This window comes from Callionymus lyra, chromosome 8 (genome assembly GCF_982586985.1).
Source record: "Callionymus lyra chromosome 8, fCalLyr1.hap1.1, whole genome shotgun sequence".
NCBI lineage: Eukaryota > Metazoa > Chordata > Actinopteri > Syngnathiformes > Callionymidae > Callionymus > Callionymus lyra.
In genome coordinates, this window is record NC_141825.1 from 3,473,952 (window position 1) to 3,498,090 (window position 24,139).

Here is a 24,139-nt window from a genome sequence, read left to right on the forward strand (position 1 = left end):
ACCCTAGCCGCGATAAAAGAAAGCCTGTGGTCCTCCAGAAACCTGTTGGTGAGGAAGCAGAGGCAGACTCCCCCCGTGGCTGTGCTCCGCAGGGCCTCTCTAACCATCAACACCATGAGAGAAAGCGGCGGGCCCCGGACACAGTCGCAAAGAAGCGTCGTCTCTGCTTCACCGGACGAAGGAACCGGAGCCACACGGTGAAGCTCAAGGCAGAGGCGGACCATGGCTCTCCGGGTGTGGCTGGTGGGTAGGAGCAATGGGGAGGAAGGCTCTGTTCACCTGGGGATGGACCAGTTTTCCGTTGGAGGGGGAAGCGGTGGGGAACATATCTTGGACTTGCCCCGCTCCTGCACAACATCCAAGAGAGAAGAGAAAGGAAATTGTTTTTATATCTTGTTTTAGTATCTCTTTTAACTGTATGTTTTTCATTTTTAAATCCCTTTAAAAATGTGAAAAGACACTGAACTGCCAATAAAAAATTCTTGAAAATCAAAAAATCTGTTCTTATCAGTTTAATATGTGATACGTCTCCTATATGGAGACCATATATTAAATTGATTTTTGGACATGGGAGAAGGGCCAGGGGCTTGCTCCACCCTCTCTGCGCATTGACCCGGTATTGCATTATCTCTGGGAACAGTGCAAAAACCTAAAAGTTGTATGGAAATTAAGTGTACAAACCCCTCAAGCGGTTGGCCAAGGCCTTTCCCAATTGATGTGGAGTGTTCAAGTGAGGAGAAGGATGGGGGTATTTCGTTCCTTACCCTTCCTGGTTCCCTTCTCTGTATGGCTCCTTACCCTGTATGGTTCCTTACTCTGTCTGGTTCCTTTCATAGTGTTGCTCCTTACTCTGCCTTGTTCCTTACCCTATATGGTTCCTTACTCTGTCTGGTTCCTTTCATAGTGTGGCTCCTTACTCTGCCTTGTTCCTTACCCTATATGGTTCCTTAATCTGTCTGGTTCCTTTCATAGTGTTGCTCTCCTTACTAGGTCTGGGTTCTTACTCTGTGTGGCTCCTTACTCTGCCTTGTTCCTTACCCTGTGTGGCTCATTACTCCCCACCATGAGTAAGAACAAGGGATTATTTCCAGGCCATCAAGTCTATGAGCTCTACAATTCATACTTACCTGGCAGGGGAGACACCATGATCAGGAAGGTGGTTCACCCAAGGCGAGGCCCGGCCATTGCACTCTAGGTCATGCTGACCTTTGCGAATTCCCCAAATGTGGGAATCTCGACTGCATAATTTCTGGTAGTGGGGGACTGCGTTCGCGCTCTCCCCCGTTCATCACTTGTTAAAGAATGCTTTAGTTTGATGCAAGCTCGTGTGGAACACTCAGCCGAGGCTTGTCCTTGTCTGTAGGGTTTAACAAGTTGCCGGGTAGGTTGGAATCACCTTCTGGGATCAAGTTAAAATCGCGCTCTCAGTGAATGACCTTTGTCGACCTTCTTAGCACTGGACTGATCTCAAACTGTTGGCCCAGGCCTTTCCCAATTGATGTGGAGCATTCCAGTGAGGAGAAGGAAATCTGGTTCCTTACCCTGCCTGGTTCCTTTCTCTGTATGGCTCCTTACCCTGTCTGGTTCCTTAACCTGTTTGGCTCCTTACTCTGTGTTGTTCCTTACCCTGTGTGGCTCCTTACTCTGTGTTGCTCCTTACTCTGTCTTGTCCCTTACTCTGTGTGGCTCCTTACTCTGTGTGGCTCCTTACTCTGTGTTGTTCCTTACCCTGTGTTGCTCCTTACTCTATGTTGCTCCTTACTCTGTCTGGTTCCTTACTCTGTGTTGTTCCTTACTCTGTCTGGTTACTTACTCTGTGTGGCTCCTTACTTTGTCAGGTTCCTTTCTTTGTGTGGCTCCTTACCCTGTGTGGTTCCTTACCCTGTGTGGTTCCTTACCCTATGTGGCTCCCTACCTTTTCTGGTTCTTTACCCTTTGTGGCCCCGTAAGTGGCTCTCGTTGACCTTTCGAGCCCCTCTAAAAGGTCATGCACATGGTTGCCATCGCTTCTCGGCCTTTTGGCTAAGATCAAGTGTAGTATCTGTTCTTATCAGTTTAATATCTGATACGTCTCCTATATGGAGACCATATATTAAATTGATTTTTGGACATGGGAGAAGGGCCAGGGGCTTGCTCCACCCTCTCTGCGCATTGACCCGGTATTGCATTATCTCTGGGAACAGTGCAAAAACCTAAAAGTTGTATGGAAATTAAGTGTACAAACCCCTCAAGCGGTTGGCCAAGGCCTTTCCCAATTGATGTGGAGTGTTCAAGTGAGGAGAAGGATGGGGGTATTTCGTTCCTTACCCTTCCTGGTTCCCTTCTCTGTATGGCTCCTTACCCTGTATGGTTCCTTACTCTGTCTGGTTCCTTTCATAGTGTTGCTCCTTACTCTGCCTTGTTCCTTTGCGAATTCCCCAAATGTGGGAATCTCGACTGCATAATTTCTGGTAGTGGGGGACTGCGTTCGCGCTCTCCCCCGTTCATCACTTGTTAAAGAATGCTTTAGTTTGATGCAAGCTCGTGTGGAACACTCAGCCGAGGCTTGTCCTTGTCTGTAGGGTTTAACAAGTTGCCGGGTAGGTTGGAATCACCTTCTGGGATCAAGTTAAAATCGCGCTCTCAGTGAATGACCTTTGTCGACCTTCTTAGCACTGGACTGATCTCAAACTGTTGGCCCAGGCCTTTCCCAATTGATGTGGAGCATTCCAGTGAGGAGAAGGAAATCTGGTTCCTTACCCTGCCTGGTTCCTTTCTCTGTATGGCTCCTTACCCTGTCTGGTTCCTTAACCTGTTTGGCTCCTTACTCTGTGTTGTTCCTTACCCTGTGTGGCTCCTTACTCTGTGTTGCTCCTTACTCTGTCTTGTCCCTTACTCTGTGTGGCTCCTTACTCTGTGTGGCTCCTTACTCTGTGTTGTTCCTTACCCTGTGTTGCTCCTTACTCTATGTTGCTCCTTACTCTGTCTGGTTCCTTACTCTGTGTTGTTCCTTACTCTGTCTGGTTACTTACTCTGTGTGGCTCCTTACTTTGTCAGGTTCCTTTCTTTGTGTGGCTCCTTACCCTGTGTGGTTCCTTACCCTGTGTGGTTCCTTACCCTATGTGGCTCCCTACCTTTTCTGGTTCTTTACCCTTTGTGGCCCCGTAAGTGGCTCTCGTTGACCTTTCGAGCCCCTCTAAAAGGTCATGCACATGGTTGCCATCGCTTCTCGGCCTTTTGGCTAAGATCAAGTGTAGTATCTGTTCTTATCAGTTTAATATCTGATACGTCTCCTATATGGAGACCATATATTAAATTGATTTTTGGACATGGGAGAAGGGCCAGGGGCTTGCTCCACCCTCTCTGCGCATTGACCCGGTATTGCATTATCTCTGGGAACAGTGCAAAAACCTAAAAGTTGTATGGAAATTAAGTGTACAAACCCCTCAAGCGGTTGGCCAAGGCCTTTCCCAATTGATGTGGAGTGTTCAAGTGAGGAGAAGGATGGGGGTATTTCGTTCCTTACCCTTCCTGGTTCCCTTCTCTGTATGGCTCCTTACCCTGTATGGTTCCTTACTCTGTCTGGTTCCTTTCATAGTGTTGCTCCTTACTCTGCCTTGTTCCTTACCCTATATGGTTCCTTACTCTGTCTGGTTCCTTTCATAGTGTGGCTCCTTACTCTGCCTTGTTCCTTACCCTATATGGTTCCTTAATCTGTCTGGTTCCTTTCATAGTGTTGCTCTCCTTACTAGGTCTGGGTTCTTACTCTGTGTGGCTCCTTACTCTGCCTTGTTCCTTACCCTGTGTGGCTCATTACTCCCCACCATGAGTAAGAACAAGGGATTATTTCCAGGCCATCAAGTCTATGAGCTCTACAATTCATACTTACCTGGCAGGGGAGACACCATGATCAGGAAGGTGGTTCACCTAAGGCGAGGCCCGGCCATTGCACTCTAGGTCATGCTGACCTTTGCGAATTCCCCAAATGTGGGAATCTCGACTGCATAATTTCTGGTAGTGGGGGACTGCGTTCGCGCTCTCCCCCGTTCATCACTTGTTAAAGAATGCTTTAGTTTGATGCAAGCTCGTGTGGAACACTCAGCCGAGGCTTGTCCTTGTCTGTAGGGTTTAACAAGTTGCCGGGTAGGTTGGAATCACCTTCTGGGATCAAGTTAAAATCGCGCTCTCAGTGAATGACCTTTGTCGACCTTTTTAGCACTGGACTGATCTCAAACTGTTGGCCCAGGCCTTTCCCAATTGATGTGGAGTGTTCAAGTGAGGAGAAGGATGGGGGTATTTCGTTCCTTACCCTTCCTGGTTCCCTTCTCTGTATGGCTCCTTACCCTGTATGGTTCCTTACTCTGTCTGGTTCCTTTCATAGTGTTGCTCCTTACTCTGCCTTGTTCCTTACCCTATATGGTTCCTTACTCTGTCTGGTTCCTTTCATAGTGTGGCTCCTTACTCTGCCTTGTTCCTTACCCTATATGGTTCCTTAATCTGTCTGGTTCCTTTCATAGTGTTGCTCTCCTTACTAGGTCTGGGTTCTTACTCTGTGTGGCTCCTTACTCTGCCTTGTTCCTTACCCTGTGTGGCTCATTACTCCCCACCATGAGTAAGAACAAGGGATTATTTCCAGGCCATCAAGTCTATGAGCTCTACAATTCATACTTACCTGGCAGGGGAGACACCATGATCAGGAAGGTGGTTCACCCAAGGCGAGGCCCGGCCATTGCACTCTAGGTCATGCTGACCTTTGCGAATTCCCCAAATGGGGGAATCTCGACTGCATAATTTCTGGTAGTGGGGGACTGCGTTCGCGCTCTCCCCCGTTCATCACTTGTTAAAGAATGCTTTAGTTTGATGCAAGCTCGTGTGGAACACTCAGCCGAGGCTTGTCCTTGTCTGTAGGGTTTAACAAGTTGCCGGGTAGGTTGGAATCACCTTCTGGGATCAAGTTAAAATCGCGCTCTCAGTGAATGACCTTTGTCGACCTTCTTAGCACTGGACTGATCTCAAACTGTTGGCCCAGGCCTTTCCCAATTGATGTGGAGCATTCCAGTGAGGAGAAGGAGATCTGGTTCCTTACCCTGCCTGGTTCCTTTCTCTGTATGGCTCCTTACCCTGTTTGGCTCCTTACTCTGTGTTGTTCCTTACCCTGTGTGGCTCCTTACTCTGTGTTGCTCCTTACTCTGTCTTGTCCCTTACTCTGTGTGGCTCCTTACTCTGTGTGGCTCCTTACTCTGTGTTGTTCCTTACCCTGTGTTGCTCCTTACTCTGTGTTGCTCCTTACTCTGTCTGGTTCCTTACTCTGTGTTGTTCCTTACTCTGTCTGGTTACTTACTCTGTGTGGCTCCTTACTTTGTCAGGTTCCTTTCTTTGTGTGGCTCCTTACCCTGTGTGGTTCCTTACCCTGTGTGGTTCCTTACCCTATGTGGCTCCCTACCTTTTCTGGTTCTTTACCCTTTGTGGCCCCGTAAGTGGCTCTCGTTGACCTTTCGAGCCCCTCTAAAAGGTCATGCACATGGTTGCCATCGCTTCTCGGCCTTTTGGCTAAGATCAAGTGTAGTATCTGTTCTTATCAGTTTAATATCTGATACGTCTCCTATATGGAGACCATATATTAAATTGATTTTTGGACATGGGAGAAGGGCCAGGGGCTTGCTCCACCCTCTCTGCGCATTGACCCGGTATTGCATTATCTCTGGGAACAGTGCAAAAACCTAAAAGTTGTATGGAAATTAAGTGTACAAACCCCTCAAGCAGTTGGCCAAGGCCTTTCCCAATTGATGTGGAGTGTTCAAGTGAGGAGAAGGATGGGGGTATTTCGTTCCTTACCCTTCCTGGTTCCCTTCTCTGTATGGCTCCTTACCCTGTATGGTTCCTTACTCTGTCTGGTTCCTTTCATAGTGTTGCTCCTTACTCTGCCTTGTTCCTTACCCTATATGGTTCCTTACTCTGTCTGGTTCCTTTCATAGTGTGGCTCCTTACTCTGCCTTGTTCCTTACCCTATATGGTTCCTTAATCTGTCTGGTTCCTTTCATAGTGTTGCTCTCCTTACTAGGTCTGGGTTCTTACTCTGTGTGGCTCCTTACTCTGCCTTGTTCCTTACCCTGTGTGGCTCATTACTCCCCACCATGAGTAAGAACAAGGGATTATTTCCAGGCCATCAAGTCTATGAGCTCTACAATTCATACTTACCTGGCAGGGGAGACACCATGATCAGGAAGGTGGTTCACCCAAGGCGAGGCCCGGCCATTGCACTCTAGGTCATGCTGACCTTTGCGAATTCCCCAAATGTGGGAATCTCGACTGCATAATTTCTGGTAGTGGGGGACTGCGTTCGCGCTCTCCCCCGTTCATCACTTGTTAAAGAATGCTTTAGTTTGATGCAAGCTCGTGTGGAACACTCAGCCGAGGCTTGTCCTTGTCTGTAGGGTTTAACAAGTTGCCGGGTAGGTTGGAATCACCTTCTGGGATCAAGTTAAAATCGCGCTCTCAGTGAATGACCTTTGTCGACCTTCTTAGCACTGGACTGATCTCAAACTGTTGGCCCAGGCCTTTCCCAATTGATGTGGAGCATTCCAGTGAGGAGAAGGAAATCTGGTTCCTTACCCTGCCTGGTTCCTTTCTCTGTATGGCTCCTTACCCTGTCTGGTTCCTTAACCTGTTTGGCTCCTTACTCTGTGTTGTTCCTTACCCTGTGTGGCTCCTTACTCTGTGTTGCTCCTTACTCTGTCTTGTCCCTTACTCTGTGTGGCTCCTTACTCTGTGTGGCTCCTTACTCTGTGTTGTTCCTTACCCTGTGTTGCTCCTTACTCTATGTTGCTCCTTACTCTGTCTGGTTCCTTACTCTGTGTTGTTCCTTACTCTGTCTGGTTACTTACTCTGTGTGGCTCCTTACTTTGTCAGGTTCCTTTCTTTGTGTGGCTCCTTACCCTGTGTGGTTCCTTACCCTGTGTGGTTCCTTACCCTATGTGGCTCCCTACCTTTTCTGGTTCTTTACCCTTTGTGGCCCCGTAAGTGGCTCTCGTTGACCTTTCGAGCCCCTCTAAAAGGTCATGCACATGGTTGCCATCGCTTCTCGGCCTTTTGGCTAAGATCAAGTGTAGTATCTGTTCTTATCAGTTTAATATCTGATACGTCTCCTATATGGAGACCATATATTAAATTGATTTTTGGACATGGGAGAAGGGCCAGGGGCTTGCTCCACCCTCTCTGCGCATTGACCCGGTATTGCATTATCTCTGGGAACAGTGCAAAAACCTAAAAGTTGTATGGAAATTAAGTGTACAAACCCCTCAAGCGGTTGGCCAAGGCCTTTCCCAATTGATGTGGAGTGTTCAAGTGAGGAGAAGGATGGGGGTATTTCGTTCCTTACCCTTCCTGGTTCCCTTCTCTGTATGGCTCCTTACCCTGTATGGTTCCTTACTCTGTCTGGTTCCTTTCATAGTGTTGCTCCTTACTCTGCCTTGTTCCTTACCCTATATGGTTCCTTACTCTGTCTGGTTCCTTTCATAGTGTGGCTCCTTACTCTGCCTTGTTCCTTACCCTATATGGTTCCTTAATCTGTCTGGTTCCTTTCATAGTGTTGCTCTCCTTACTAGGTCTGGGTTCTTACTCTGTGTGGCTCCTTACTCTGCCTTGTTCCTTACCCTGTGTGGCTCATTACTCCCCACCATGAGTAAGAACAAGGGATTATTTCCAGGCCATCAAGTCTATGAGCTCTACAATTCATACTTACCTGGCAGGGGAGACACCATGATCAGGAAGGTGGTTCACCCAAGGCGAGGCCCGGCCATTGCACTCTAGGTCATGCTGACCTTTGCGAATTCCCCAAATGTGGGAATCTCGACTGCATAATTTCTGGTAGTGGGGGACTGCGTTCGCGCTCTCCCCCGTTCATCACTTGTTAAAGAATGCTTTAGTTTGATGCAAGCTCGTGTGGAACACTCAGCCGAGGCTTGTCCTTGTCTGTAGGGTTTAACAAGTTGCCGGGTAGGTTGGAATCACCTTCTGGGATCAAGTTAAAATCGCGCTCTCAGTGAATGACCTTTGTCGACCTTCTTAGCACTGGACTGATCTCAAACTGTTGGCCCAGGCCTTTCCCAATTGATGTGGAGCATTCCAGTGAGGAGAAGGAAATCTGGTTCCTTACCCTGCCTGGTTCCTTTCTCTGTATGGCTCCTTACCCTGTCTGGTTCCTTAACCTGTTTGGCTCCTTACTCTGTGTTGTTCCTTACCCTGTGTGGCTCCTTACTCTGTGTTGCTCCTTACTCTGTCTTGTCCCTTACTCTGTGTGGCTCCTTACTCTGTGTGGCTCCTTACTCTGTGTTGTTCCTTACCCTGTGTTGCTCCTTACTCTATGTTGCTCCTTACTCTGTCTGGTTCCTTACTCTGTGTTGTTCCTTACTCTGTCTGGTTACTTACTCTGTGTGGCTCCTTACTTTGTCAGGTTCCTTTCTTTGTGTGGCTCCTTACCCTGTGTGGTTCCTTACCCTGTGTGGTTCCTTACCCTATGTGGCTCCCTACCTTTTCTGGTTCTTTACCCTTTGTGGCCCCGTAAGTGGCTCTCGTTGACCTTTCGAGCCCCTCTAAAAGGTCATGCACATGGTTGCCATCGCTTCCCGGCCTTTTGGCTAAGATCAAGTGTAGTATCTGTTCTTATCAGTTTAATATCTGATACGTCTCCTATATGGAGACCATATATTAAATTGATTTTTGGACATGGGAGAAGGGCCAGGGGCTTGCTCCACCCTCTCTGCGCATTGACCCGGTATTGCATTATCTCTGGGAACAGTGCAAAAACCTAAAAGTTGTATGGAAATTAAGTGTACAAACCCCTCAAGCGGTTGGCCAAGGCCTTTCCCAATTGATGTGGAGTGTTCAAGTGAGGAGAAGGATGGGGGTATTTCGTTCCTTACCCTTCCTGGTTCCCTTCTCTGTATGGCTCCTTACCCTGTATGGTTCCTTACTCTGTCTGGTTCCTTTCATAGTGTTGCTCCTTACTCTGCCTTGTTCCTTACCCTATATGGTTCCTTACTCTGTCTGGTTCCTTTCATAGTGTGGCTCCTTACTCTGCCTTGTTCCTTACCCTATATGGTTCCTTAATCTGTCTGGTTCCTTTCATAGTGTTGCTCTCCTTACTAGGTCTGGGTTCTTACTCTGTGTGGCTCCTTACTCTGCCTTGTTCCTTACCCTGTGTGGCTCATTACTCCCCACCATGAGTAAGAACAAGGGATTATTTCCAGGCCATCAAGTCTATGAGCTCTACAATTCATACTTACCTGGCAGGGGAGACACCATGATCAGGAAGGTGGTTCACCCAAGGCGAGGCCCGGCCATTGCACTCTAGGTCATGCTGACCTTTGCGAATTCCCCAAATGTGGGAATCTCGACTGCATAATTTCTGGTAGTGGGGGACTGCGTTCGCGCTCTCCCCCGTTCATCACTTGTTAAAGAATGCTTTAGTTTGATGCAAGCTCGTGTGGAACACTCAGCCGAGGCTTGTCCTTGTCTGTAGGGTTTAACAAGTTGCCGGGTAGGTTGGAATCACCTTCTGGGATCAAGTTAAAATCGCGCTCTCAGTGAATGACCTTTGTCGACCTTCTTAGCACTGGACTGATCTCAAACTGTTGGCCCAGGCCTTTCCCAATTGATGTGGAGTGTTCAAGTGAGGAGAAGGATGGGGGTATTTCGTTCCTTACCCTTCCTGGTTCCCTTCTCTGTATGGCTCCTTACCCTGTATGGTTCCTTACTCTGTCTGGTTCCTTTCATAGTGTTGCTCCTTACTCTGCCTTGTTCCTTACCCTATATGGTTCCTTACTCTGTCTGGTTCCTTTCATAGTGTGGCTCCTTACTCTGCCTTGTTCCTTACCCTATATGGTTCCTTAATCTGTCTGGTTCCTTTCATAGTGTTGCTCTCCTTACTAGGTCTGGGTTCTTACTCTGTGTGGCTCCTTACTCTGCCTTGTTCCTTACCCTGTGTGGCTCATTACTCCCCACCATGAGTAAGAACAAGGGATTATTTCCAGGCCATCAAGTCTATGAGCTCTACAATTCATACTTACCTGGCAGGGGAGACACCATGATCAGGAAGGTGGTTCACCCAAGGCGAGGCCCGGCCATTGCACTCTAGGTCATGCTGACCTTTGCGAATTCCCCAAATGGGGGAATCTCGACTGCATAATTTCTGGTAGTGGGGGACTGCGTTCGCGCTCTCCCCCGTTCATCACTTGTTAAAGAATGCTTTAGTTTGATGCAAGCTCGTGTGGAACACTCAGCCGAGGCTTGTCCTTGTCTGTAGGGTTTAACAAGTTGCCGGGTAGGTTGGAATCACCTTCTGGGATCAAGTTAAAATCGCGCTCTCAGTGAATGACCTTTGTCGACCTTCTTAGCACTGGACTGATCTCAAACTGTTGGCCCAGGCCTTTCCCAATTGATGTGGAGCATTCCAGTGAGGAGAAGGAGATCTGGTTCCTTACCCTGCCTGGTTCCTTTCTCTGTATGGCTCCTTACCCTGTTTGGCTCCTTACTCTGTGTTGTTCCTTACCCTGTGTGGCTCCTTACTCTGTGTTGCTCCTTACTCTGTCTTGTCCCTTACTCTGTGTGGCTCCTTACTCTGTGTGGCTCCTTACTCTGTGTTGTTCCTTACCCTGTGTTGCTCCTTACTCTGTGTTGCTCCTTACTCTGTCTGGTTCCTTACTCTGTGTTGTTCCTTACTCTGTCTGGTTACTTACTCTGTGTGGCTCCTTACTTTGTCAGGTTCCTTTCTTTGTGTGGCTCCTTACCCTGTGTGGTTCCTTACCCTGTGTGGTTCCTTACCCTATGTGGCTCCCTACCTTTTCTGGTTCTTTACCCTTTGTGGCCCCGTAAGTGGCTCTCGTTGACCTTTCGAGCCCCTCTAAAAGGTCATGCACATGGTTGCCATCGCTTCTCGGCCTTTTGGCTAAGATCAAGTGTAGTATCTGTTCTTATCAGTTTAATATCTGATACGTCTCCTATATGGAGACCATATATTAAATTGATTTTTGGACATGGGAGAAGGGCCAGGGGCTTGCTCCACCCTCTCTGCGCATTGACCCGGTATTGCATTATCTCTGGGAACAGTGCAAAAACCTAAAAGTTGTATGGAAATTAAGTGTACAAACCCCTCAAGCGGTTGGCCAAGGCCTTTCCCAATTGATGTGGAGTGTTCAAGTGAGGAGAAGGATGGGGGTATTTCGTTCCTTACCCTTCCTGGTTCCCTTCTCTGTATGGCTCCTTACCCTGTATGGTTCCTTACTCTGTCTGGTTCCTTTCATAGTGTTGCTCCTTACTCTGCCTTGTTCCTTACCCTATATGGTTCCTTACTCTGTCTGGTTCCTTTCATAGTGTGGCTCCTTACTCTGCCTTGTTCCTTACCCTATATGGTTCCTTAATCTGTCTGGTTCCTTTCATAGTGTTGCTCTCCTTACTAGGTCTGGGTTCTTACTCTGTGTGGCTCCTTACTCTGCCTTGTTCCTTACCCTGTGTGGCTCATTACTCCCCACCATGAGTAAGAACAAGGGATTATTTCCAGGCCATCAAGTATATGAGCTCTACAATTCATACTTACCTGGCAGGGGAGACACCATGATCAGGAAGGTGGTTCACCCAAGGCGAGGCCCGGCCATTGCACTCTAGGTCATGCTGACCTTTGCGAATTCCCCAAATGTGGGAATCTCGACTGCATAATTTCTGGTAGTGGGGGACTGCGTTCGCGCTCTCCCCCGTTCATCACTTGTTAAAGAATGCTTTAGTTTGATGCAAGCTCGTGTGGAACACTCAGCCGAGGCTTGTCCTTGTCTGTAGGGTTTAACAAGTTGCCGGGTAGGTTGGAATCACCTTCTGGGATCAAGTTAAAATCGCGCTCTCAGTGAATGACCTTTGTCGACCTTCTTAGCACTGGACTGATCTCAAACTGTTGGCCCAGGCCTTTCCCAATTGATGTGGAGCATTCCAGTGAGGAGAAGGAGATCTGGTTCCTTACCCTGCCTGGTTCCTTTCTCTGTATGGCTCCTTACCCTGTTTGGCTCCTTACTCTGTGTTGTTCCTTACCCTGTGTGGCTCCTTACTCTGTGTTGCTCCTTACTCTGTCTTGTCCCTTACTCTGTGTGGCTCCTTACTCTGTGTGGCTCCTTACTCTGTGTTGTTCCTTACCCTGTGTTGCTCCTTACTCTGTGTTGCTCCTTACTCTGTCTGGTTCCTTACTCTGTGTTGTTCCTTACTCTGTCTGGTTACTTACTCTGTGTGGCTCCTTACTTTGTCAGGTTCCTTTCTTTGTGTGGCTCCTTACCCTGTGTGGTTCCTTACCCTGTGTGGTTCCTTACCCTATGTGGCTCCCTACCTTTTCTGGTTCTTTACCCTTTGTGGCCCCGTAAGTGGCTCTCGTTGACCTTTCGAGCCCCTCTAAAAGGTCATGCACATGGTTGCCATCGCTTCTCGGCCTTTTGGCTAAGATCAAGTGTAGTATCTGTTCTTATCAGTTTAATATCTGATACGTCTCCTATATGGAGACCATATATTAAATTGATTTTTGGACATGGGAGAAGGGCCAGGGGCTTGCTCCACCCTCTCTGCGCATTGACCCGGTATTGCATTATCTCTGGGAACAGTGCAAAAACCTAAAAGTTGTATGGAAATTAAGTGTACAAACCCCTCAAGCGGTTGGCCAAGGCCTTTCCCAATTGATGTGGAGTGTTCAAGTGAGGAGAAGGATGGGGGTATTTCGTTCCTTACCCTTCCTGGTTCCCTTCTCTGTATGGCTCCTTACCCTGTATGGTTCCTTACTCTGTCTGGTTCCTTTCATAGTGTTGCTCCTTACTCTGCCTTGTTCCTTACCCTATATGGTTCCTTACTCTGTCTGGTTCCTTTCATAGTGTGGCTCCTTACTCTGCCTTGTTCCTTACCCTATATGGTTCCTTAATCTGTCTGGTTCCTTTCATAGTGTTGCTCTCCTTACTAGGTCTGGGTTCTTACTCTGTGTGGCTCCTTACTCTGCCTTGTTCCTTACCCTGTGTGGCTCATTACTCCCCACCATGAGTAAGAACAAGGGATTATTTCCAGGCCATCAAGTCTATGAGCTCTACAATTCATACTTACCTGGCAGGGGAGACACCATGATCAGGAAGGTGGTTCACCCAAGGCGAGGCCCGGCCATTGCACTCTAGGTCATGCTGACCTTTGCGAATTCCCCAAATGTGGGAATCTCGACTGCATAATTTCTGGTAGTGGGGGACTGCGTTCGCGCTCTCCCCCGTTCATCACTTGTTAAAGAATGCTTTAGTTTGATGCAAGCTCGTGTGGAACACTCAGCCGAGGCTTGTCCTTGTCTGTAGGGTTTAACAAGTTGCCGGGTAGGTTGGAATCACCTTCTGGGATCAAGTTAAAATCGCGCTCTCAGTGAATGACCTTTGTCGACCTTCTTAGCACTGGACTGATCTCAAACTGTTGGCCCAGGCCTTTCCCAATTGATGTGGAGTGTTCAAGTGAGGAGAAGGATGGGGGTATTTCGTTCCTTACCCTTCCTGGTTCCCTTCTCTGTATGGCTCCTTACCCTGTATGGTTCCTTACTCTGTCTGGTTCCTTTCATAGTGTTGCTCCTTACTCTGCCTTGTTCCTTACCCTATATGGTTCCTTACTCTGTCTGGTTCCTTTCATAGTGTGGCTCCTTACTCTGCCTTGTTCCTTACCCTATATGGTTCCTTAATCTGTCTGGTTCCTTTCATAGTGTTGCTCTCCTTACTAGGTCTGGGTTCTTACTCTGTGTGGCTCCTTACTCTGCCTTGTTCCTTACCCTGTGTGGCTCATTACTCCCCACCATGAGTAAGAACAAGGGATTATTTCCAGGCCATCAAGTCTATGAGCTCTACAATTCATACTTACCTGGCAGGGGAGACACCATGATCAGGAAGGTGGTTCACCCAAGGCGAGGCCCGGCCATTGCACTCTAGGTCATGCTGACCTTTGCGAATTCCCCAAATGGGGGAATCTCGACTGCATAATTTCTGGTAGTGGGGGACTGCGTTCGCGCTCTCCCCCGTTCATCACTTGTTAAAGAATGCTTTAGTTTGATGCAAGCTCGTGTGGAACACTCAGCCGAGGCTTGTCCTTGTCTGTAGGGTTTAACAAGTTGCCGGGTAGGTTGGAATCACCTTCTGGGATCAAGTTAAAATCGCGCTCTCAGTGAATGACCTTTGTCGACCTTCTTAGCACTGGACTGATCTCAAACTGTTGGCCCAGGCCTTTCCCAATTGATGTGGAGCATTCCAGTGAGGAGAAGGAGATCTGGTTCCTTACCCTGCCTGGTTCCTTTCTCTGTATGGCTCCTTACCCTGTTTGGCTCCTTACTCTGTGTTGTTCCTTACCCTGTGTGGCTCCTTACTCTGTGTTGCTCCTTACTCTGTCTTGTCCCTTACTCTGTGTGGCTCCTTACTCTGTGTGGCTCCTTACTCTGTGTTGTTCCTTACCCTGTGTTGCTCCTTACTCTGTGTTGCTCCTTACTCTGTCTGGTTCCTTACTCTGTGTTGTTCCTTACTCTGTCTGGTTACTTACTCTGTGTGGCTCCTTACTTTGTCAGGTTCCTTTCTTTGTGTGGCTCCTTACCCTGTGTGGTTCCTTACCCTGTGTGGTTCCTTACCCTATGTGGCTCCCTACCTTTTCTGGTTCTTTACCCTTTGTGGCCCCGTAAGTGGCTCTCGTTGACCTTTCGAGCCCCTCTAAAAGGTCATGCACATGGTTGCCATCGCTTCTCGGCCTTTTGGCTAAGATCAAGTGTAGTATCTGTTCTTATCAGTTTAATATCTGATACGTCTCCTATATGGAGACCATATATTAAATTGATTTTTGGACATGGGAGAAGGGCCAGGGGCTTGCTCCACCCTCTCTGCGCATTGACCCGGTATTGCATTATCTCTGGGAACAGTGCAAAAACCTAAAAGTTGTATGGAAATTAAGTGTACAAACCCCTCAAGCGGTTGGCCAAGGCCTTTCCCAATTGATGTGGAGTGTTCAAGTGAGGAGAAGGATGGGGGTATTTCGTTCCTTACCCTTCCTGGTTCCCTTCTCTGTATGGCTCCTTACCCTGTATGGTTCCTTACTCTGTCTGGTTCCTTTCATAGTGTTGCTCCTTACTCTGCCTTGTTCCTTACCCTATATGGTTCCTTACTCTGTCTGGTTCCTTTCATAGTGTGGCTCCTTACTCTGCCTTGTTCCTTACCCTATATGGTTCCTTAATCTGTCTGGTTCCTTTCATAGTGTTGCTCTCCTTACTAGGTCTGGGTTCTTACTCTGTGTGGCTCCTTACTCTGCCTTGTTCCTTACCCTGTGTGGCTCATTACTCCCCACCATGAGTAAGAACAAGGGATTATTTCCAGGCCATCAAGTCTATGAGCTCTACAATTCATACTTACCTGGCAGGGGAGACACCATGATCAGGAAGGTGGTTCACCCAAGGCGAGGCCCGGCCATTGCACTCTAGGTCATGCTGACCTTTGCGAATTCCCCAAATGTGGGAATCTCGACTGCATAATTTCTGGTAGTGGGGGACTGCGTTCGCGCTCTCCCCCGTTCATCACTTGTTAAAGAATGCTTTAGTTTGATGCAAGCTCGTGTGGAACACTCAGCCGAGGCTTGTCCTTGTCTGTAGGGTTTAACAAGTTGCCGGGTAGGTTGGAATCACCTTCTGGGATCAAGTTAAAATCGCGCTCTCAGTGAATGACCTTTGTCGACCTTCTTAGCACTGGACTGATCTCAAACTGTTGGCCCAGGCCTTTCCCAATTGATGTGGAGTGTTCAAGTGAGGAGAAGGATGGGGGTATTTCGTTCCTTACCCTTCCTGGTTCCCTTCTCTGTATGGCTCCTTACCCTGTATGGTTCCTTACTCTGTCTGGTTCCTTTCATAGTGTTGCTCCTTACTCTGCCTTGTTCCTTACCCTATATGGTTCCTTACTCTGTCTGGTTCCTTTCATAGTGTGGCTCCTTACTCTGCCTTGTTCCTTACCCTATATGGTTCCTTAATCTGTCTGGTTCCTTTCATAGTGTTGCTCCTTACTCTGCCTTGTTCCTTACCCTATATGGTTCCTTAATCTGTCTGGTTCCTTTCATAGTGTTGCTCTCCTTACTAGGTCTGGGTTCTTACTCTGTGTGGCTCCTTACTCTGCCTTGTTCCTTACCCTGTGTGGCTCATTACTCCCCACCATGAGTAAGAACAAGGGATTATTTCCAGGCCATCAAGTCTATGAGCTCTACAATTCATACTTACCTGGCAGGGGAGACACCATGATCAGGAAGGTGGTTCACCCAAGGCGAGGCCCGGCCATTGCACTCTAGGTCATGCTGACCTTTGCGAATTCCCCAAATGGGGGAATCTCGACTGCATAATTTCTGGTAGTGGGGGACTGCGTTCGCGCTCTCCCCCGTTCATCACTTGTTAAAGAATGCTTTAGTTTGATGCAAGCTCGTGTGGAACACTCAGCCGAGGCTTGTCCTTGTCTGTAGGGTTTAACAAGTTGCCGGGTAGGTTGGAATCACCTTCTGGGATCAAGTTAAAGTCACGCTCTCAGTGAATGACCTTTGTCGACCTTCTTAGCACTGGACTGATCTCAAACTGTTGGCCCAGGCCTTTCCCAATTGATGTGGAGCATTCCAGTGAGGAGAAGGAGATCTGGTTCCTTACCCTGCCTGGTTCCTTTCTCTGTATGGCTCCTTACCCTGTTTGGCTCCTTACTCTGTGTTGTTCCTTACCCTGTGTGGCTCCTTACTCTGTGTTGCTCCTTACTCTGTCTTGTCCCTTACTCTGTGTGGCTCCTTACTCTGTGTGGCTCCTTACTCTGTGTTGTTCCTTACCCTGTGTTGCTCCTTACTCTGTGTTGCTCCTTACTCTGTCTGGTTCCTTACTCTGTGTTGTTCCTTACTCTGTCTGGTTACTTACTCTGTGTGGCTCCTTACTTTGTCAGGTTCCTTTCTTTGTGTGGCTCCTTACCCTGTGTGGTTCCTTACCCTGTGTGGTTCCTTACCCTATGTGGCTCCCTACCTTTTCTGGTTCTTTACCCTTTGTGGCCCCGTAAGTGGCTCTCGTTGACCTTTCGAGCCCCTCTAAAAGGTCATGCACATGGTTGCCATCGCTTCTCGGCCTTTTGGCTAAGATCAAGTGTAGTATCTGTTCTTATCAGTTTAATATCTGATACGTCTCCTATATGGAGACCATATATTAAATTGATTTTTGGACATGGGAGAAGGGCCAGGGGCTTGCTCCACCCTCTCTGCGCATTGACCCGGTATTGCATTATCTCTGGGAACAGTGCAAAAACCTAAAAGTTGTATGGAAATTAAGTGTACAAACCCCTCAAGCGGTTGGCCAAGGCCTTTCCCAATTGATGTGGAGTGTTCAAGTGAGGAGAAGGATGGGGGTATTTCGTTCCTTACCCTTCCTGGTTCCCTTCTCTGTATGGCTCCTTACCCTGTATGGTTCCTTACTCTGTCTGGTTCCTTTCATAGTGTTGCTCCTTACTCTGCCTTGTTCCTTACCCTATATGGTTCCTTACTCTGTCTGGTTCCTTTCATAGTGTGGCTCCTTACTCTGCCTTGTTCCTTACCCTATATGGTTCCTTAATCTGTCTGGTTCCTTTCATAGTGTTGCTCTCCTTACTAGGTCTGGGTTCTTACTCTGTGTGGCTCCTTACTCTGCCTTGTTCCTTACCCTGTGTGGCTCATTACTCCCCACCATGAGTAAGAACAAGGGATTATTTCCAGGCCATCAAGTCTATGAGCTCTACAATTCATACTTACCTGGCAGGGGAGACACCATGATCAGGAAGGTGGTTCACCCAAGGCGAGGCCCGGCCATTGCACTCTAGGTCATGCTGACCTTTGCGAATTCCCCAAATGTGGGAATCTCGACTGCATAATTTCTGGTAGTGGGGGACTGCGTTGGCGCTCTCCCCCGTTCATCACTTGTTAAAGAATGCTTTAGTTTGATGCAAGCTCGTGTGGAACACTCAGCCGAGGCTTGTCCTTGTCTGTAGGGTTTAACAAGTTGCCGGGTAGGTTGGAATCACCTTCTGGGATCAAGTTAAAATCGCGCTCTCAGTGAATGACCTTTGTCGACCTTCTTAGCACTGGACTGATCTCAAACTGTTGGCCCAGGCCTTTCCCAATTGATGTGGAGTGTTCAAGTGAGGAGAAGGATGGGGGTATTTCGTTCCTTACCCTTCCTGGTTCCCTTCTCTGTATGGCTCCTTACCCTGTATGGTTCCTTACTCTGTCTGGTTCCTTTCATAGTGTTGCTCCTTACTCTGCCTTGTTCCTTACCCTATATGGTTCCTTACTCTGTCTGGTTCCTTTCATAGTGTGGCTCCTTACTCTGCCTTGTTCCTTACCCTATATGGTTCCTTAATCTGTCTGGTTCCTTTCATAGTGTTGCTCTCCTTACTAGGTCTGGGTTCTTACTCTGTGTGGCTCCTTACTCTGCCTTGTTCCTTACCCTGTGTGGCTCATTACTCCCCACCATGAGTAAGAACAAGGGATTATTTCCAGGCCATCAAGTCTATGAGCTCTACAATTCATACTTACCTGGCAGGGGAGACACCATGATCAGGAAGGTGGTTCACCCAAGGCGAGGCCCGGCCATTGCACTCTAGGTCATGCTGACCTTTGCGAATTCCCCAAATGGGGGAATCTCGACTGCATAATTTCTGGTAGTGGGGGACTGCGTTCGCGCTCTCCCCCGTTCATCACTTGTTAAAGAATGCTTTAGTTTGATGCAAGCTCGTGTGGAACACTCAGCCGAGGCTTGTCCTTGTCTGTAGGGTTTAACAAGTTGCCGGGTAGGTTGGAATCACCTTCTGGGATCAAGTTAAAATCGCGCTCTCAGTGAATGACCTTTGTCGACCTTCTTAGCACTGGACTGATCTCAAACTGTTGGCCCAGGCCTTTCCCAATTGATGTGGAGCATTCCAGTGAGGAGAAGGAGATCTGGTTCCTTACCCTGCCTGGTTCCTTTCTCTGTATGGCTCCTTACCCTGTTTGGCTCCTTACTCTGTGTTGTTCCTTACCCTGTGTGGCTCCTTACTCTGTGTTGCTCCTTACTCTGTCTTGTCCCTTACTCTGTGTGGCTCCTTACTCTGTGTGGCTCCTTACTCTGTGTTGTTCCTTACCCTGTGTTGCTCCTTACTCTGTGTTGCTCCTTACTCTGTCTGGTTCCTTACTCTGTGTTGTTCCTTACTCTGTCTGGTTACTTACTCTGTGTGGCTCCTTACTTTGTCAGGTTCCTTTCTTTGTGTGGCTCCTTACCCTGTGTGGTTCCTTACCCTGTGTGGTTCCTTACCCTATGTGGCTCCCTACCTTTTCTGGTTCTTTACCCTTTGTGGCCCCGTAAGTGGCTCTCGTTGACCTTTCGAGCCCCTCTAAAAGGTCATGCACATGGTTGCCATCGCTTCTCGGCCTTTTGGCTAAGATCAAGTGTAGTATCTGTTCTTATCAGTTTAATATCTGATACGTCTCCTATATGGAGACCATATATTAAATTGATTTTTGGACATGGGAGAAGGGCCAGGGGCTTGCTCCACCCTCTCTGCGCATTGACCCGGTATTGCATTATCTCTGGGAACAGTGCAAAAACCTAAAAGTTGTATGGAAATTAAGTGTACAAACCCCTCAAGCGGTTGGCCAAGGCCTTTCCCAATTGATGTGGAGTGTTCAAGTGAGGAGAAGGATGGGGGTATTTCGTTCCTTACCCTTCCTGGTTCCCTTCTCTGTATGGCTCCTTACCCTGTATGGTTCCTTACTCTGTCTGGTTCCTTTCATAGTGTTGCTCCTTACTCTGCCTTGTTCCTTACCCTATATGGTTCCTTACTCTGTCTGGTTCCTTTCATAGTGTGGCTCCTTACTCTGCCTTGTTCCTTACCCTATATGGTTCCTTAATCTGTCTGGTTCCTTTCATAGTGTTGCTCTCCTTACTAGGTCTGGGTTCTTACTCTGTGTGGCTCCTTACTCTGCCTTGTTCCTTACCCTGTGTGGCTCATTACTCCCCACCATGAGTAAGAACAAGGGATTATTTCCAGGCCATCAAGTCTATGAGCTCTACAATTCATACTTACCTGGCAGGGGAGACACCATGATCAGGAAGGTGGTTCACCCAAGGCGAGGCCCGGCCATTGCACTCTAGGTCATGCTGACCTTTGCGAATTCCCCAAATGTGGGAATCTCGACTGCATAATTTCTGGTAGTGGGGGACTGCGTTCGCGCTCTCCCCCGTTCATCACTTGTTAAAGAATGCTTTAGTTTGATGCAAGCTCGTGTGGAACACTCAGCCGAGGCTTGTCCTTGTCTGTAGGGTTTAACAAGTTGCCGGGTAGGTTGGAATCACCTTCTGGGATCAAGTTAAAATCGCGCTCTCAGTGAATGACCTTTGTCGACCTTCTTAGCACTGGACTGATCTCAAACTGTTGGCCCAGGCCTTTCCCAATTGATGTGGAGTGTTCAAGTGAGGAGAAGGATGGGGGTATTTCGTTCCTTACCCTTCCTGGTTCCCTTCTCTGTATGGCTCCTTACCCTGTATGGTTCCTTACTCTGTCTGGTTCCTTTCATAGTGTTGCTCCTTACTCTGCCTTGTTCCTTACCCTATATGGTTCCTTACTCTGTCTGGTTCCTTTCATAGTGTGGCTCCTTACTCTGCCTTGTTCCTTACCCTATATGGTTCCTTAATCTGTCTGGTTCCTTTCATAGTGTTGCTCTCCTTACTAGGTCTGGGTTCTTACTCTGTGTGGCTCCTTACTCTGCCTTGTTCCTTACCCTGTGTGGCTCATTATTCCCCACCATGAGTAAGAACAAGGGATTATTTCCAGGCCATCAAGTCTATGAGCTCTACAATTCATACTTACCTGGCAGGGGAGACACCATGATCAGGAAGGTGGTTCACCCAAGGCGAGGCCCGGCCATTGCACTCTAGGTCATGCTGACCTTTGCGAATTCCCCAAATGTGGGAATCTCGACTGCATAATTTCTGGTAGTGGGGGACTGCGTTCGCGCTCTCCCCCGTTCATCACTTGTTAAAGAATGCTTTAGTTTGATGCAAGCTCGTGTGGAACACTCAGCCGAGGCTTGTCCTTGTCTGTAGGGTTTAACAAGTTGCCGGGTAGGTTGGAATCACCTTCTGGGATCAAGTTAAAATCGCGCTCTCAGTGAATGACCTTTGTCGACCTTCTTAGCACTGGACTGATCTCAAACTGTTGGCCCAGGCCTTTCCCAATTGATGTGGAGTGTTCAAGTGAGGAGAAGGATGGGGGTATTTCGTTCCTTACCCTTCCTGGTTCCCTTCTCTGTATGGCTCCTTACCCTGTATGGTTCCTTACTCTGTCTGGTTCCTTTCATAGTGTTGCTCCTTACTCTGCCTTGTTCCTTACCCTATATGGTTCCTTACTCTGTCTGGTTCCTTTCATAGTGTGGCTCCTTACTCTGCCTTGTTCCTTACCCTATATGGTTCCTTAATCTGTCTGGTTCCTTTCATAGTGTTGCTCTCCTTACTAGGTCTGGGTTCTTACTCTGTGTGGCTCCTTACTCTGCCTTGTTCCTTACCCTGTGTGGCTCATTACTCCCCACCATGAGTAAGAACAAGGGATTATTTCCAGGCCATCAAGTCTATGAGCTCTACAATTCATACTTACCTGGCAGGGGAGACACCATGATCAGGAAGGTGGTTCACCCAAGGCGAGGCCCGGCCATTGCACTCTAGGTCATGCTGACCTTTGCGAATTCCCCAAATGGGGGAATCTCGACTGCATAATTTCTGGTAGTGGGGGACTGCGTTCGCGCTCTCCCCCGTTCATCACTTGTTAAAGAATGCTTTAGTTTGATGCAAGCTCGTGTGGAACACTCAGCCGAGGCTTGTCCTTGTCTGTAGGGTTTAACAAGTTGCCGGGTAGGTTGGAATCACCTTCTGGGATCAAGTTAAAATCGCGCTCTCAGTGAATGACCTTTGTCGACCTTCTTAGCACTGGACTGATCTCAAACTGTTGGCCCAGGCCTTTCCCAATTGATGTGGAGCATTCCAGTGAGGAGAAGGAGATCTGGTTCCTTACCCTGCCTGGTTCCTTTCTCTGTATGGCTCCTTACCCTGTTTGGCTCCTTACTCTGTGTTGTTCCTTACCCTGTGTGGCTCCTTACTCTGTGTTGCTCCTTACTCTGTCTTGTCCCTTACTCTGTGTGGCTCCTTACTCTGTGTGGCTCCTTACTCTGTGTTGTTCCTTACCCTGTGTTGCTCCTTACTCTGTGTTGCTCCTTACTCTGTCTGGTTCCTTACTCTGTGTTGTTCCTTACTCTGTCTGGTTACTTACTCTGTGTGGCTCCTTACTTTGTCAGGTTCCTTTCTTTGTGTGGCTCCTTACCCTGTGTGGTTCCTTACCCTGTGTGGTTCCTTACCCTATGTGGCTCCCTACCTTTTCTGGTTCTTTACCCCCGTAAGTGGCTCTCGTTGACCTTTCGAGCCCCTCTAAAAGGTCATGCACATGGTTGCCATCGCTTCTCGGCCTTTTGGCTAAGATCAAGTGTAGTATCTGTTCTTATCAGATACTACACCAAAGGCTTCTCGGCCTTTGGTTAAGACTGCGATCACCTCCGTTGGGTAGATCACACTCTTGCTGATCAGTGGCTTGAGTGTTCACTACTCTGGAGGATATTTCATCTCTCCAGTGAAAAAACAGAGCATTTCTTGTAACTGTTTCCATTTTTCACAGGGGATACACGGCACACGCACTTTACTACCTTGGACCAGTATACTGGTTCCTGGTAACAGGTAAGTACCTCTTAAGTTTTACCTTTTTAGTGATTTTTTATAGATTTTATTGTTCATTTTTATCATAGTTTTGTGGTGTCTCCACCATGTCAGCCTCCCATGCTGGCATGCGGAGGCACCACACTGTGCGTTTTAATTTTAATGAAGTTAATGGTAAACTTTTAAACATGTCAAGACTAGATTTTTCTAGAAAGCTGATTCAGCAAATTTTGGAGTTTACTCCAAATGACTTGAACTGTATCCTTTCGTTACCCTTTAACAAAGGATTCGATGTCAGTTTTAGGTCTGCTGTTCAGCTTAAAGATTTTTGGATTCGTTTTGAGAATGCCAAACCCCAGTTTTCTGCATTTGCAGTGGAGAAACTGACGGACAACTCCTTGAAAACGGTGATTGTCCGAATGTTCAATGAAACTGTAAATGCAGAGGATGTATGCATATGGCTGGGGAGATATTGTACTGTCAAAGGCCAGGCTACCAAGGTGAGAGATGAGGATGGCATCTGGAACTGCTCATGGAGGGTCCCTATCCAGCAATGGCCGGACCCTCAGGGCTTCCAGGGCCTAAAACATCTCCCACCAATGATGGTCCTGGGAGAAAACAGGGGCTACATCCACTACCAGGGTCAGCCCAAGCTCTGCCGGAGATGTGGGGAGCATGGACACCTGGTAGAGGCTTGTGAAAAAGTATTCTGTGGCAAGTGCAGAGAAATTGGACATACTTATGAACAGTGTTCCAATGGCAGAAAGTGCAATCTTTGTGGTGACTTGAACCATCTCTTCAGAGACTGTCCACGATCTTTTGCCAACAAGTTGAAAGTGACAAGAATGGCGGAAAAGGAAAATGGAGAGAAAGAGAGGGAAAGTTTCCCGCCAAATCAAAAAATTGGCGGGAAACTTTCAAATCTCCCTCCAAATCCTCCTAGTGGTGGAGAGGGCCCACAGGGGGAGGGAGAAGGGGAGGGGACATCTTCCTCCTCCACCTCAGTCTCCGCCTCCACAGAGTCCACAGATAATGTGGAGGACAAAATGGAGGAAGTGGGGGAGTCTGATGGCAAACTGGAGGAGGAAGATCAAACACTGTATGTCCCCCTCCCAAATCCACAGCTCTCCAAGAGACCGGCGTCCGATATATCTCTGGATCCCCCAGAGATGGTGGAGAAGAGGGGAAGACCTGGAGCTTTTACAGAGAGCGACTCCAGTGAGGGCTCCAGAGAATTCCCTCCAAACCCCCCCAACGAGGTCTCTTTCCTTGATGTCGCCTTACAGTCAACCCCAAAAGCTCGCAAAACTGGTAAGAAAAGCCATGCTGCCAAGCCCGACACCGAGAGCTCGAAGGGGAAAGTCAGCTCGAAGG

The 24,139-nt window shown here is 48.1% G+C and overlaps 27 non-coding genes and 2 pseudogenes across 27 annotated transcripts; all 29 read left to right on the top strand.

Annotated features, from left to right (window-relative positions):
• Window positions 1-477: 477 nt before the first annotated feature.
• LOC148072999 (U2 spliceosomal RNA) lies at window positions 478-650 on the top strand (annotated as a pseudogene).
• A 469-nt stretch (window positions 651-1,119) lies between these two features.
• Window positions 1,120-1,284, top strand: LOC148073000 (U1 spliceosomal RNA). Its single transcript, XR_015712372.1, has one exon. It is a non-coding gene; the product is annotated as a U1 spliceosomal RNA (small nuclear RNA).
• Window positions 1,285-2,002: 718 nt separating this feature from the next.
• On the top strand, window positions 2,003-2,193 carry LOC148073001 (U2 spliceosomal RNA). Its single transcript, XR_015712727.1, has one exon. It is a non-coding gene; the product is annotated as a U2 spliceosomal RNA (small nuclear RNA).
• A 1,007-nt stretch (window positions 2,194-3,200) lies between these two features.
• On the top strand, window positions 3,201-3,391 carry LOC148073002 (U2 spliceosomal RNA). The gene has a single exon (XR_015712728.1). It is a non-coding gene; the product is annotated as a U2 spliceosomal RNA (small nuclear RNA).
• A 469-nt stretch (window positions 3,392-3,860) lies between these two features.
• Window positions 3,861-4,025, top strand: LOC148073003 (U1 spliceosomal RNA). Its single transcript, XR_015712516.1, has one exon. It is a non-coding gene; the product is annotated as a U1 spliceosomal RNA (small nuclear RNA).
• Window positions 4,026-4,643: 618 nt separating this feature from the next.
• LOC148073004 (U1 spliceosomal RNA) lies at window positions 4,644-4,808 on the top strand. Its single transcript, XR_015712528.1, has one exon. It is a non-coding gene; the product is annotated as a U1 spliceosomal RNA (small nuclear RNA).
• Window positions 4,809-5,509: 701 nt separating this feature from the next.
• LOC148073005 (U2 spliceosomal RNA) lies at window positions 5,510-5,700 on the top strand. Its single transcript, XR_015712729.1, has one exon. It is a non-coding gene; the product is annotated as a U2 spliceosomal RNA (small nuclear RNA).
• A 469-nt stretch (window positions 5,701-6,169) lies between these two features.
• Window positions 6,170-6,334, top strand: LOC148073006 (U1 spliceosomal RNA). Its single transcript, XR_015712373.1, has one exon. It is a non-coding gene; the product is annotated as a U1 spliceosomal RNA (small nuclear RNA).
• A 718-nt stretch (window positions 6,335-7,052) lies between these two features.
• Window positions 7,053-7,243, top strand: LOC148073007 (U2 spliceosomal RNA). The gene has a single exon (XR_015712730.1). It is a non-coding gene; the product is annotated as a U2 spliceosomal RNA (small nuclear RNA).
• A 469-nt stretch (window positions 7,244-7,712) lies between these two features.
• On the top strand, window positions 7,713-7,877 carry LOC148073008 (U1 spliceosomal RNA). Its single transcript, XR_015712374.1, has one exon. It is a non-coding gene; the product is annotated as a U1 spliceosomal RNA (small nuclear RNA).
• Window positions 7,878-8,595: 718 nt separating this feature from the next.
• LOC148073009 (U2 spliceosomal RNA) lies at window positions 8,596-8,786 on the top strand. The gene has a single exon (XR_015712261.1). It is a non-coding gene; the product is annotated as a U2 spliceosomal RNA (small nuclear RNA).
• Window positions 8,787-9,255: 469 nt separating this feature from the next.
• Window positions 9,256-9,420, top strand: LOC148073010 (U1 spliceosomal RNA). The gene has a single exon (XR_015712376.1). It is a non-coding gene; the product is annotated as a U1 spliceosomal RNA (small nuclear RNA).
• Window positions 9,421-10,038: 618 nt separating this feature from the next.
• Window positions 10,039-10,203, top strand: LOC148073011 (U1 spliceosomal RNA). The gene has a single exon (XR_015712529.1). It is a non-coding gene; the product is annotated as a U1 spliceosomal RNA (small nuclear RNA).
• A 701-nt stretch (window positions 10,204-10,904) lies between these two features.
• Window positions 10,905-11,095, top strand: LOC148073012 (U2 spliceosomal RNA). Its single transcript, XR_015712731.1, has one exon. It is a non-coding gene; the product is annotated as a U2 spliceosomal RNA (small nuclear RNA).
• Window positions 11,096-11,564: 469 nt separating this feature from the next.
• Window positions 11,565-11,729, top strand: LOC148073013 (U1 spliceosomal RNA). The gene has a single exon (XR_015712377.1). It is a non-coding gene; the product is annotated as a U1 spliceosomal RNA (small nuclear RNA).
• A 701-nt stretch (window positions 11,730-12,430) lies between these two features.
• On the top strand, window positions 12,431-12,621 carry LOC148073014 (U2 spliceosomal RNA). The gene has a single exon (XR_015712733.1). It is a non-coding gene; the product is annotated as a U2 spliceosomal RNA (small nuclear RNA).
• A 469-nt stretch (window positions 12,622-13,090) lies between these two features.
• Window positions 13,091-13,255, top strand: LOC148073015 (U1 spliceosomal RNA). The gene has a single exon (XR_015712378.1). It is a non-coding gene; the product is annotated as a U1 spliceosomal RNA (small nuclear RNA).
• A 618-nt stretch (window positions 13,256-13,873) lies between these two features.
• LOC148073016 (U1 spliceosomal RNA) lies at window positions 13,874-14,038 on the top strand. Its single transcript, XR_015712530.1, has one exon. It is a non-coding gene; the product is annotated as a U1 spliceosomal RNA (small nuclear RNA).
• Window positions 14,039-14,739: 701 nt separating this feature from the next.
• On the top strand, window positions 14,740-14,930 carry LOC148073017 (U2 spliceosomal RNA). Its single transcript, XR_015712734.1, has one exon. It is a non-coding gene; the product is annotated as a U2 spliceosomal RNA (small nuclear RNA).
• Window positions 14,931-15,399: 469 nt separating this feature from the next.
• LOC148073018 (U1 spliceosomal RNA) lies at window positions 15,400-15,564 on the top strand. Its single transcript, XR_015712379.1, has one exon. It is a non-coding gene; the product is annotated as a U1 spliceosomal RNA (small nuclear RNA).
• A 686-nt stretch (window positions 15,565-16,250) lies between these two features.
• Window positions 16,251-16,415, top strand: LOC148073019 (U1 spliceosomal RNA). Its single transcript, XR_015712532.1, has one exon. It is a non-coding gene; the product is annotated as a U1 spliceosomal RNA (small nuclear RNA).
• A 701-nt stretch (window positions 16,416-17,116) lies between these two features.
• LOC148073020 (U2 spliceosomal RNA) lies at window positions 17,117-17,307 on the top strand. The gene has a single exon (XR_015712735.1). It is a non-coding gene; the product is annotated as a U2 spliceosomal RNA (small nuclear RNA).
• A 469-nt stretch (window positions 17,308-17,776) lies between these two features.
• Window positions 17,777-17,941, top strand: LOC148073021 (U1 spliceosomal RNA). Its single transcript, XR_015712543.1, has one exon. It is a non-coding gene; the product is annotated as a U1 spliceosomal RNA (small nuclear RNA).
• A 618-nt stretch (window positions 17,942-18,559) lies between these two features.
• LOC148073022 (U1 spliceosomal RNA) lies at window positions 18,560-18,724 on the top strand. The gene has a single exon (XR_015712533.1). It is a non-coding gene; the product is annotated as a U1 spliceosomal RNA (small nuclear RNA).
• Window positions 18,725-19,425: 701 nt separating this feature from the next.
• LOC148073023 (U2 spliceosomal RNA) lies at window positions 19,426-19,616 on the top strand. The gene has a single exon (XR_015712736.1). It is a non-coding gene; the product is annotated as a U2 spliceosomal RNA (small nuclear RNA).
• Window positions 19,617-20,085: 469 nt separating this feature from the next.
• LOC148073024 (U1 spliceosomal RNA) lies at window positions 20,086-20,250 on the top strand. Its single transcript, XR_015712380.1, has one exon. It is a non-coding gene; the product is annotated as a U1 spliceosomal RNA (small nuclear RNA).
• Window positions 20,251-20,868: 618 nt separating this feature from the next.
• Window positions 20,869-21,033, top strand: LOC148073025 (U1 spliceosomal RNA). The gene has a single exon (XR_015712381.1). It is a non-coding gene; the product is annotated as a U1 spliceosomal RNA (small nuclear RNA).
• A 618-nt stretch (window positions 21,034-21,651) lies between these two features.
• On the top strand, window positions 21,652-21,816 carry LOC148073026 (U1 spliceosomal RNA). The gene has a single exon (XR_015712534.1). It is a non-coding gene; the product is annotated as a U1 spliceosomal RNA (small nuclear RNA).
• Window positions 21,817-22,508: 692 nt separating this feature from the next.
• On the top strand, window positions 22,509-22,680 carry LOC148073027 (U2 spliceosomal RNA; annotated as a pseudogene).
• Window positions 22,681-24,139: the final 1,459 nt, after the last annotated feature.